Source organism: Phodopus roborovskii, unplaced genomic scaffold (assembly GCF_943737965.1).
Source record: "Phodopus roborovskii unplaced genomic scaffold, PHOROB, whole genome shotgun sequence".
NCBI lineage: Eukaryota > Metazoa > Chordata > Mammalia > Rodentia > Cricetidae > Phodopus > Phodopus roborovskii.
In genome coordinates this window covers 1,610,317-1,622,469 of record NW_026125572.1, presented here as the reverse complement: position 1 = coordinate 1,622,469, position 12,153 = coordinate 1,610,317, and the positions used below count along the sequence as shown (strand labels likewise).

General features: G+C 36.8%; 1 pseudogene; it reads left to right on the top strand.

The window, feature by feature from the left end:
- The first annotated feature begins 1,215 nt into the window (after positions 1-1,215).
- On the top strand, positions 1,216-8,359 carry LOC127216921 (caspase-4-like; annotated as a pseudogene).
- Positions 8,360-12,153: the final 3,794 nt, after the last annotated feature.

Genomic DNA, 12,153 nt, shown 5'->3' with positions numbered 1-12,153 from the left:
AGCATTTATGTCTCACTGTCACGAAAACCCTAAAATATTTTAAATGCTATAGTCTGTAGGTCTTTGAAAGGTTTGAAGAATGCCTATCTATCTAAAAATACATCTCTGTGTATCTTGAAAAATCTAACTTAACTCTAAGTTTTGACTATCATAGGTAATTATCTATAATCTGTACTACATTATACATTTCTGAATGAACTATATAAACACAATACCTAATCAAAAGGAGAAATATACATATCACAAAATTGACCTTAAATTGTATCAATAAATGAAAATCCATTCCAAAACAAACTATGCATATCTATACCATAATTCCTTTTTTACCTGTAAAAAGATATTGGTTGTGATCATTAACCTTTTATAACCAAGTCCATTTAAATGAATACAAACATTTATAAACAATATTTGGGAATTTGGGCATCATTCTTTCCAAACTACTTCCTGCTGATAGGGGGCGCTGTCAAGAGGATCCGAAGAAGACACAGAAATCCTGGCTGTAGTCTGCAAGGCTGGCTTATCCCAACTGTTTTGAATGTAGGATCACCTGGTACTCTGTTTCAGGGGGTCTGGATTGATCAAACCACATTAGTCTGGAAGGAATCCACAGCTTTTTATTTTCTGTGGAAACAAAAATAGAAATCCTTTTCCCCAGTAACTTGTCCTTGAACTTAAATTTTTGAGTCAGAGCATTTTTAAAATATATAAATTGAATTAATGCAGCAGCATTTCCTTTATCAGTTGTTGTTATTTTCTCAGCAGTCAAACAATGCAGAGACAACACAATAGCATACATTAACCAGATTCTCTCTGAGCTTTTCATCTTTATGTGGCTTTATTATTACTCTGTTTATTTTAATTTTATTTTTTCATTTTTTGACACAGGGTTTCACTGTGTAACTCTTATCTCTCCTGGAATTTACTCTGCATACCAGGTTTACTTTGCAAATCACAAAGATCTGCTTGCCTCTGTCTCTTGAGTGCTGGGATTAAAAGCATGTGCCACTACATCCAGTTCCTCTTTGTATTTTTAAAACCATTTTTTTCATGTCTATGTATATTTTAGAACACACTGTAAACCTTTAGAGGTTTTTCTTAATATGAATCGTTCTTTACTGTGAATCTTTATCTTTTTGTCGCCACGAGTCTTTATCTGGTAAACAACAACATTGCTGAAGTGAAAATCATATTTGTTCCTGCTGTGGTTTAACAAAGATGGTGGCAGGTACTTTTTCCGCCATCACTGAAAGCTGTGCCCACCACCTTGCTCTGAGCTGCCATCCAGTAAGCATGCTACTGGCTTGGAGATGTGGTCGCTGCCATTGCCATCTCTCATACACACCAATAAATTGTTAGCAGTCATTTTTTAAAGCCATGCGGTATTTTGCCGCTTATGCTGAGTCAGGAATCTTCCCTTAAAAGGAGCTGCGGAAATTTTACTTGTCTCTGGAAAAACAGAATCAAACCGAGAAAAATGCTGCTACCAAGAAACCTTGCTTGTCTCTGTTCTTTTGTTTTTAAAACCCTTTTTTAAACTTTTGTTAAATTTTATGTGTAAGTTCTTATTAGCCAGGTTGGGCGCCATTTGTAAGGAGTATGGTTTTTCCTCCTGCCACCTGGTCTGGTTCTGCTGCAGCGCCAGCCCCAAATAACACACAGAGACTCTGTATATGATATAATTCTGTTGGCCAGTTACTAGTTTCTTATCGGCTAGCTCTGTCTTAAGTATTAACCCATTTCTATGTATTTCCACATGGTCTTACAAACGAGAGGCAGCTGGCGGTTCTATTCTCTCCAGACTCTCCATCTTGACTCCTTCCTACTTCCTCTTCCCTCCTTGTCTCCTAGTCCCTATCTTCCTTTCCTATTGACCAACAGTGCTTTATTCATTAACCAGTATGAGAAACATATATACAGAATGACATCTCCCATCACATTACAGTAGATGGCCAGTTCAGATACCCTCTCCATCATTGCTTGGAGTCTTAGGTGAAGTCATCTTAGGGATTACTAGGTTATTTCCCTGTCACCAGGTTTCTCCCTAACCCGGAAATATGCCCCCCCTCAAGACCTCTCTTTTGTTATTCTCTGTCTCCATCCTGCCCCAAATTGCTTCCCATACCTACCCAGCCCAATAGGTTCTTTTAAGTTCCCATTGCCCATCTCCCCACCACCAACACCAGCTTACCCAGGAGATCTTTTCTCTTTCCCCTTCCCAGGAAAGTCCATGCATCTCTCTCTGGACCCTCCTTATTATCTACTCTCAATGGAGCTGTGGATTATAAACTGGCTACCTTATACTTTACTCCTAATATCTACTTATGAGTGTGTACATACTGTGTTTGTGTTTCTGCATCTGGATTACTTTATTCAGATTTTTTTTTTCCAGTTTCATCCATTTACCTACAGGTACAATGAAAGAGGCATGTAGCCTTGTGGGGAAATGGGAAAATAGAAATTGTTTTCAGTTATTTTGTAAGACCCTCAGAATGAGAAGTCTTCCAGGTTCGGTCAATACCCCAAGAACTCAATGTCCAGTCCAGTTGCTACAAAACGCAGAGGCTTTAATGAACAGGAAAGTTTTGCACAAACGGGCTCCTCCAGCACGCAGGCTAGAGAGAAGCCTCCTCCCCTGGGCCCAGGTGTTTTTAAAGGCTAACCCACAAGCTTAGGCAGGGGGTGGGACCATCCGTCCATTGAGTACTGACCCTTGGAGGCTGGATGGTCTGCTATTAGGATCAACAGACCTTAGGGCCTCAGGTGTGCTAATTAATTTTCTCTGGGCACACCGGAGTTGCAGCTATCTTTGTTTCCCAGGGACCCTATTCATCACCTGTTGACTCACAGGAAAGGAGGGGCAGTGTGAATTCTTGTCATCTCAGGACCTGGTGGGAGGAAGCTAGCAAATTCCAAGGAACAGATATGGGTTAGCTTTCCATGTCAGACCATCATTAACATTACTTTTTTTGGTCTTTAAATTTCACATTGTAAGACTGTGTCTAAGGTTAGTTCAAACTCTTGTTGGCTTATACTTGGATGAGTCTTTCTGTTTCTGACAGAAAATAACCACCCCCACAACCTGCTTAAAGTGCTAGAACAGCTGGAAAAGAATCCCTTAGAGAGTACCTAGAAAAACCGGTACAAAACAATGTGTTGAAATTAAAAGAGGAAGAAAAGCAAACTTTTAACAATGCTGGATCTTTGTAGATGCCATGAAAGCAAAATGCAGTAGAGTGAGCAAGATGCTTCTTCACACTTTTCTCAATGTGGATAAAAGCAGCCATTATGGTAATGTAAGAGTAGGAAACCCACAGAACAGTACAAGCCCTCTTGATCTTCCAAACTTTGTGTAACTGATGTATCATTTTCTCTAAAATAGTTAACCTTTTAGAGACTGCTTTGTCCTTTCATGGGGTTTCTAAATAAATAAAAAGCTTGTCCTATGTTTAAGCTGTTTTGAGAAATAGCTACTCATTTGACAATTACATATAGAACACTAATCCTAAAATTTATCACCTCTCATACATCTTACCATCTGGGAAATGGGAGCATTCTAAGACTTCCTTGCATGGCCTTGTAGGGTTAGAAACATAATAAAAGCAGGAACTTAACTCTCCACGTGTTAGCCCTCAAATAAGGTTCTTTCCACCAGACTACATAACCAATGCCTCCTGCTCAGTCACTACTTCTGCAAAGATGTTCCAAGCCTTCATGAAATGAAGATTCATAAAACTGAACACTGTCTTCCCACATAGAATTAATGAGCTGCTTTGGCATAAACTGAAAGAATCTCAAGCACAAAGCTAAAACAGAAATAATGCATGCAATAAAGATCATAATTAGATAAAGGTATTGCAACCTCAAAAATAACATCTAAAATCCATACTAAAGGGACTGTATTCTCAGCAGAAGAAGGCATAAGTGAGCACTCTCATGAGAGGAGGCACAAGTGAATACTCAACATAGACGTCTTAAGGAGCCCTAGGTGATATCTAGAATGGAATCTCCAGAGTGACTTCAGAACAATTTGACTGCACTGGCCCAGTAGACCAGGCCACAGCTGAAGATGGAATATTAGAATAGGCCAAGACTCCAGAGAGCCATATGGATATGGCTTTAATTCTTAGGAATCTCAGAGTAGGTCTGAAAAGAGTGAGGGATAGAACAAATCCAAGATATTTGTTTCATTAAACAAATATGTGCCAGGAAATTTTAGTCATAGAGTTAAGAACTTGAAGTTCTCTCTGCCTAGGATGACACTTTTGTCTTATTCTGCATGAATCCCTCATTTTTATATCAAATTTATGGGATTTCTATTCAACTTATAAGAATTGGAAACAAAAATTTTATCCAAATTCGAAAGTTTTAAATTTTTTCCCATACAAGATAGTGACTAGGAGACACTTGAATATAGTAACAAATGCAAAAATTGAAAAAAATTATGATATATTGCACTAATAAGAATTACTGAAATTATTTCCTTAATTTTTTCCCTTCACATTATCTGTGATATTAGAAAAGCTGAGTAGATTACACTCTGGTAAGCAAACTATATTGTAGGACATTTTAGGGTAAGCCCCCTGGAAATTTAAGTCTATGCTGGGTATGGAATGTCAGATTTGGTCCCAAATTACAGTGGCGTTATTCAAAGAATTATCAGAATTTAGGAATTTATCATTGGGTTGTTCTACTCTCTACTTCAAGGATTTCCCAACACTTTCCTAGCTGTACAAGATCCTGCAATGCAGATTAGTTATTCTTAATCTTCATATATTAGAGAAGAGTTCTTCCTTTGTTTTCTTCTAGACCATTCTGCTCAACCACCAAATCAGGCCTCACAGGCAAACATAGAATTTTTCATTGTGTGATGTATTTTGCTACACATCTAGAAATGGAGGAAACTAGAAGAACCTGTGGACACTCTTGAGCTTTGTTCCCCTGAGCAGCTCATGAGACCTATGCAGAGAAAAGACTCAAGATACACTGTTGTCATTTATGCTCAGGATAGAGAGAAAAAAAAAACAATTATTAATTCTAAAGACAATTTTTTAAAACTCTGAGTCCAAGATATGGGGTTGGACCTGCTGTATACTATTATTTTTTTGATAATTTTTTGAAACTGAAACAACCTTGTTTTACATGTCAATCCCAGTTGCTGCACCCTCCTGTCCTCTCCTGTTCCCTCCACCAACTCCCATCACATACCCTTTCTGTGAGGCCTTCCATGGGGAGTCTTCAAAGTGTGTCACATCATTTGGGGCAGGGCCTAGGCCCTCCACCATTTTCTAGACTGAGGGAGTATCCCTTTATGTTGGATGAGCACCCCAAATCCATTCATATACTAGGAGTAAATACTGATCCATTACCAGAGGCCCCATAGATTTGCCACATTCAGGAAATCTGGTTTGGTACTGGTTTCCCAGCTATTGGGACTGGAGTCCACAAGCTCTCCTTTGTTCAAGTCAGCTGTTTCTGTGGGTTTCTCCAGGCTGGTCTCAACCCCTTTGCTCATCACTAATCCCTCACTGCAAGTGGATTCCAGGAATTTGGCTCAGTGTTTAGCTGTGGTTATCTGCTCCTGCTTCTAGCAGTGACTATGAAGGTTATAGGATGGTATATAAGGTAATCATCAGTCTCATTATTGGGGAAGGACATTTAAGGTAGCCTCTCCTCTTAGTTGGGGTCATCCTTGTAGATCTCTGGACATTTCTCTACTACAAGATTTCTCTTAAAACCAATAATGTCTCCCTCTATTATGGTATCTCTTTTCTTACTCTCCTCTATTCTTTCCCTGACTCAATCTTCCTACTCCCTCATGCCCACCTCTTCCCCCTCCTCTTCTTCTTAACTCCCCCTCCCCTCCTCCATGCTCCCAATATGCTTGTGAGATCTTGTTTCTTTCCCCTTCTCCGCTTTTCTGGGGGTGTGAATTCTAGTTATCTTTTAATTCAGTAATAAAATTCACAGTGTTCATTTAGTTCATTTATTTTTTCTCTTCTATTCAGAGTTTATGAGAATTTTGTCTGCAGTCACAGAATAAAAATATTTACAAAACAACACAGTTGAGTAGTAATTATCTGTAGTTTAGTTCAAAGCACATACACTGAAGATGTTTTATTATTAAAACACACATAGCACAATGTTGATATACTAAAGATTTTACCACAATATTCCTGAGTTCCCTTTGTTTTACTACGTGTTTAACTTTAGATGATAATATCTTTACATTTTAGATCTGACTTAAACCTTGAATCCTAAGGAAATTTAATTAGGTATAAAAAATGAAAGAATAGTGATTTTCCTGGTTTCCCAAAGAATTTTGTGTAACTACCCTAAATGATTCTTGCTATGGCGGTATCTTTTGGGTGGGAGGTTGAGGGGAAGAAAGATGAGACCTTAATAAGGCAATGTTTCTGATGGGCGAATAGCTCTTCCAAAACTCAAGTAAGATAAATTCACTGTATGTCTATTTTTTACAGACTTACCCAATAAAAGTAGCCAAAGGTCACTCTTGAAAGGCTCTTATGTGCAATACAGAGTTCAAACATCTCTCTCTTTGAGATGTTTGACATAATTTTCATAAAAGCCCTTCTTGAAGACCTGAGCTATACTGTAGTGTGGAAAGAAGAGCTTATGGTTGAGGTAAGAGCCACTACAACCTTATTACAGTAAACATGTCATGTTTTACTCACAAATGAGCATTGTAATGCTAAACAAAAAGGAAAAAACCTCTACTAACCTTGGGATACATGCAGATGCAAATGCAGATGTGTGTGTGTGTGTGTGTGTGTGTGTGTGTGAGAGAGAGAGAGAGAGAGAGAGAGAGAGAGAGAAACAGAGAGAGACAAAGAGAGAGATCAACCAAGTCAAATTACGAAAATGAAATCTCTGCCTCTTTATGTCTCAAATATTTTATGCAACACACACATGTGGCTGATGTGGGTTCATATAATATTCTTAACTCAAAAGTGGAGAACAAATATTCAGTGCCCTATCATAAATTAGTAAACAGGAAATAGGAGTCAGGGAATCTACATTCTACATTAATAAAATGTAGCACAGTGAATGGTATACAAACATAAAAATATAGCTAAGGATATGCATATGTGTTTATTTATATAATTGATGTCAAATGCATGGTAGAAAGGTGAGAAAGTACAGGAGAGAGATCTGGAGAGTGGGGAGCAGTAATGATGTGGCATTCTAGAACACCTTAGTGATGAAAGTAAAGAAGCTGAAACACATCTCCTGGGAGCAAGAAGGCTCCACAAAGATGTGAGAGGAGTGACTTCCAAGCAGAAAGAGCTGCATAGGCTACATCTAAAGTACACAAGTAGATATACATACAAAAATACATAGAGTGAGGTTAAGGAAGACTAGGGTCTGGCAGATATAGGAGATTGGATATAGAAAGACAATGAAGGCCTAAATTTAGTTTTGCTCCAAACACATAGGAAGGGTTTCAAGGACATCAATCTATTAATAAAACCTGCCTGTGCCTATGAAAGAAGAGAAAACATCTATGTGGAAAATCAAAAGTAATTCAAAAGACATGACTGTGAGAGTCATCAAGGCTATTCACAGTTTGACACTAGGCATGGGAAGAAGGAACTCTGTTCCTCTACAAACAAAAAGCAAATCAAGTATAACTAATGAATATCTGCCACGTAAAATAATAAATGCTACCTACGTATGTTGCCAAAGTCAATTTAACTGAAATAAGGAAGTGAAATTTATCTTAACCCCCAACCTACTAAAGGAGGACATGGATCTTTTCTGGGTATGAAGTCAGAGATGAAGGACTTTGCTGCACACTCAGAGCACAAGACATCAGATAACACATTCCTGGAGCTTATGTCTCATAGCACATTGAATGGAATCTGTACAATGAAGGACAGGAAAAAAGCATAGATGTGCTACAATATAATACCATCTATTAGATATTCTTTTGTTGTTAATGTTTTGTTTGTTTCTTTTTTTCTTTTCTTTTCTTTTTTTTTTTTTTTTTTTTTTTTTTTTTTTTTTTTTTTTGAACAGGATTTCTGTGTAGCTTTGGAGCCTCTCCTGGCATTAGTTCTGTAGACCAAGCTGGCCAGGAGCCTCTGCTGGCACTAGCTCTGTAGATCCACCTGCCTCTGCCTCCCAAGAGCTGGGATTAAAGGGGTGCACCAACACTGCCAATCTCTATTAGATAGTCAACAATCTCTGATGTCCAGAACAAAGGGGCAAATTCAAAGTCATCAGTGTGCAGGCCTGCAGAGGTGGGGAGCTCCCTGATGGAATTACGAGTTCCCAGACCACTAGCTGCAAAGGTGCTGGCAGAGAAATTGTACTCAGGCTTTGTGTCTTGGAGAAATAACCTTAGACTCTGCTTAGTTCCCAGAAATTACCAGAACCAATAGGAAAGTCCATCAAATATGGCATTGCAAGAATTTTCTTGCCTAGTTGAGAGATTTTATACAAGGATTATCCAGTATGAATGAAGAAGGACATTTGCAGACTCCACAATTGATTTGCCAAAATATTTCAATATTAGGCAGTGCAAAACACTAACTACTGCACTTCATCATGAGACTTGCAAATGCTTTAGCATGTCTTCTTCAAATTCTTTTAATAGGTAAACTATTCCTCGTGGACCCTGTCATAGAATTATTGTATGTAGAATTTGACAGGATGTTTGTAAAAAAGAAAAATGTTTGTTGTGGGTGAGTATTTGAGAAAAGCAGCCAGCCCTGTGATATATACATTTTTATCTAATAATACTGTAGGGATTTGATAAAAAATGAATCAATTATGTGTGTTAAATGTTGTGAAGTCAAAAACATCACTGTGCCAGAATACCTCAATAACACTGAGTATTGATTTTACAGTACAATATCCTAATTACAATAAATAGTTATTCTTATAAACTGTGTATAGGAACACATTTCCTCAAAAAAGAAATTAAGATTTATTTAAGATATAATGAAGGACTCAAGATTTCTGCCAGAGTATTGCTATATAAATGTTGTCTTTGACCTGCAAAGCTGTATGATAGGGAAAGTACATATGTTGAGTTTTAAAGAAGAAGGCAATGAAGTCCTTCTCCATATGGCTCAGCTGGACAGCATCTGCTTCCTCATTCCTAGGTGGATCTTCATCTCTGCATGACTGGACTTTGAAGACTCTCTGATCCCTGTAGAGAAGCTGCATTGTGTGTTGCTGGGATACACTTAATAGGACTTCTGAAATATACTACCTCAGTGGCTTTGAGAGATCATGCCAATTAATTTACATGTATGTGTGTGCCCCCCACATGGAAAGAGAGGAAGAGAAAGGGAGAGAAAGAAAGACAGAGAGCCGAGATACAGAGAGCAATGTTCCCACTAGAATCATTGAGAAATGCTCCAATTTATTATGAGATGACTGTGTCACAAAAAAGAAAAATAGTGACAGAGTATTAAAATTGGAAAAATTTGTTTGTTAAAAACAGAAAAGGACTTTCAGGCATATATACATCATCTCTGCCCACCTGTCTGCAGCTAAGTTATTTCAACTTAAAAATTTTTGTTACTTATAACCCCACACTAATTTAAGTAAAAGTTATTAGATATGTTTGAAAGTGACTAATCTCAGCTCTCCAGAGACTGAGGCAGATTACTTTGAGTTCTTGGCTAGGTGGAGATGAACAGCAAAACTTAAACAAAAAGAATATGCTATGTGATAGGCATACACATGGACCCATGTATTGTTTTACTATTCATCATAGCCAAGTTGTCTCATCAACATAGGTATTTATTAATAAATGAATGCATACAGATAACATGGGTATGTATACAAGGTAGAATTATGCAATAAACTGTATCTTTTGAAAGAAAATGGGTTGAACTGTGGAGGCATTTTAACCAAAACAAGTTAGATTGAGAAAGACAATATTATGATTTTGTTTACATGCTTAATATAGATTAAAGATTAAAAAGACACAAAAGTGGAACAGGACTATATGCAAAAAGGATGTGGACCAGCAAGAGGGGGATGAAAAAGGAGGGTGGGTATGGTATGGAATAATCAAAACATATATAACAGTACAAAAATACCATAATAAACAGATTATATTATGTATTTAGTACATGGTAAAATAAAAAGTTATAATTAAACATGGCCATACTCGATTGTTGAATTTTTTATACTAGTTTATATTGTCTGCAGTGATTATTAGTGCATCTTCATACATGCCTTGACTATTCCACTCTCATTTCTGATGACTCATTCTATCTTTTCTCACCTTTTATCACTCTACCTTCTTCCTTTGTTCCCCAATCCTCTTTTTTTCCCTTAACAGCGTGCTTACATTTTCAGGTCACTATATATATATATGTATATATATATATATATATGTATATATATATATATATACATATATATATATATATATATTTCAATTTCCATATAAGAATCTGTGAAATAACATTTCATTTCACGAACTTCATTCTATGACTGGTTCATTTTGCTTAATTTGAGTATTTAAATTACCAACTACTTTCCTTCAAATTTCAGGGTTTTATTACTTTGTATATATTTATAGCACTCAATTGTGTATAAACACCACATTTTCTTTATCGAGTTGTGGTAACCATGGTAATCTTAAAGTGCCTTTTCACTTCTTATAATTTTCAAGTTTTCCTTTGGAAAATATTTTGTAGAGGTATTTGGTATTTGGTCACCCAAGCAGTGTCAGGAATGGGTGCTATTTTGTGGCACAGGGCTGCAGTCAAATAAGCTATTGGTTTGTTATGCCACAAAATCTATGGCACTATTGCACTAGTCCAGCACAAACTTGGATAATGTTTTGTATATTAGCCCTCTATCAGATGTGTCATTGATAAAAGTCTCTTTTATGTTCCATTCTTTAAACTGTTACTTTATCTGAATGACATAGTCCTTTTTCATGTAGAAACTTTTCAGTGCCATGAGGTCCCATTTATTACTGTTGATATTGGTGCTTGAGGTAATCAAAGTTTTCATTTCAGAAAGTCCTTTGCCAATGAATTCAAAGCTATGTCCTAATTTTTCTTCTATCAGGTTCACTGTAACTGGTTCTATGTTGAGGTTTTGATCCTTTTGGATTAGAATTTTGTGCAGACTGATAAGTATGGAAATATTTGGATTCTTCTGCATGCAGTCAACCTTTTTGATAATCACCATTTGTGGTAGAGTCTGTCTTTTTTCCAGTGTTGATTTTTTTTTTTAATCGTGTATGTGGATATCCAATTAGACTCCATTTATCAGCATGTCTTTTGTTTTGCCAATAGCATGCTATTTTTATTTCTACAGTTTCGTAATATAACTTAAGACCTGGAACAGATTGGGAATGGTTCTGCAGTTATTTTATTATTCAGGACTGTGTTATTTGTATTATTTGAACATCAATGGCTATTGTATTGAATCTATAGATTGATTTTGGTAGGATTTCCTTTTTTGCTATATTAATCCTACTTATCTATATGAATAGAAAGTCTTCCCATCACATGATATGTTTATATCTTCTTCAATTTCTTGAAATTTCTAATCACATTAATTTTTCACTTTCTTGTAAAAGGTTATCCAAAGACATTATATATTTTTGAGAATATTGTGAAAAATGTACTTTCCCTCATTTCTTTTAGTCTGTTTATCATTTGTACCTGGGTTGGCTACTGATTTTTGTGATTAAATGTTATGTCCATCTACTTTGTTGACCAAGTTTATCAGCTGTAGAAATTTCCCAGTGGAATTTTTAGGGTCACTTATATATGCTATAATAGCATCTGCAAATAAATGTACTTTTACTTCTTTTCCAATTTATATCCCTTTGATTTCCTTTACTTGTCTATCTTATTGCTCTAGCTAAGACTTCAGTTACTATATTCAATAGATACAGGAAGAGTGGACAATTGTATCTTGTTCCTGATTTTAGTGTAATTGCTTTTATTCTCTCCATTTAAGTTGATTTTGGCTGCAAACTGCCTTTATTTTTTTTTATTTTTACATGTGTATCCCAGTTCCCTCTCCCTCCCTCCCTTGCTCCCTCTTACCTCTCTGCCCCCTCACATGCACCCTGATCTCCTTCCCCTCCCATCTCCCACCCCAATTCCACATGTAGGGCAATGCCATCCAGGTGGGGTCATGTAAATC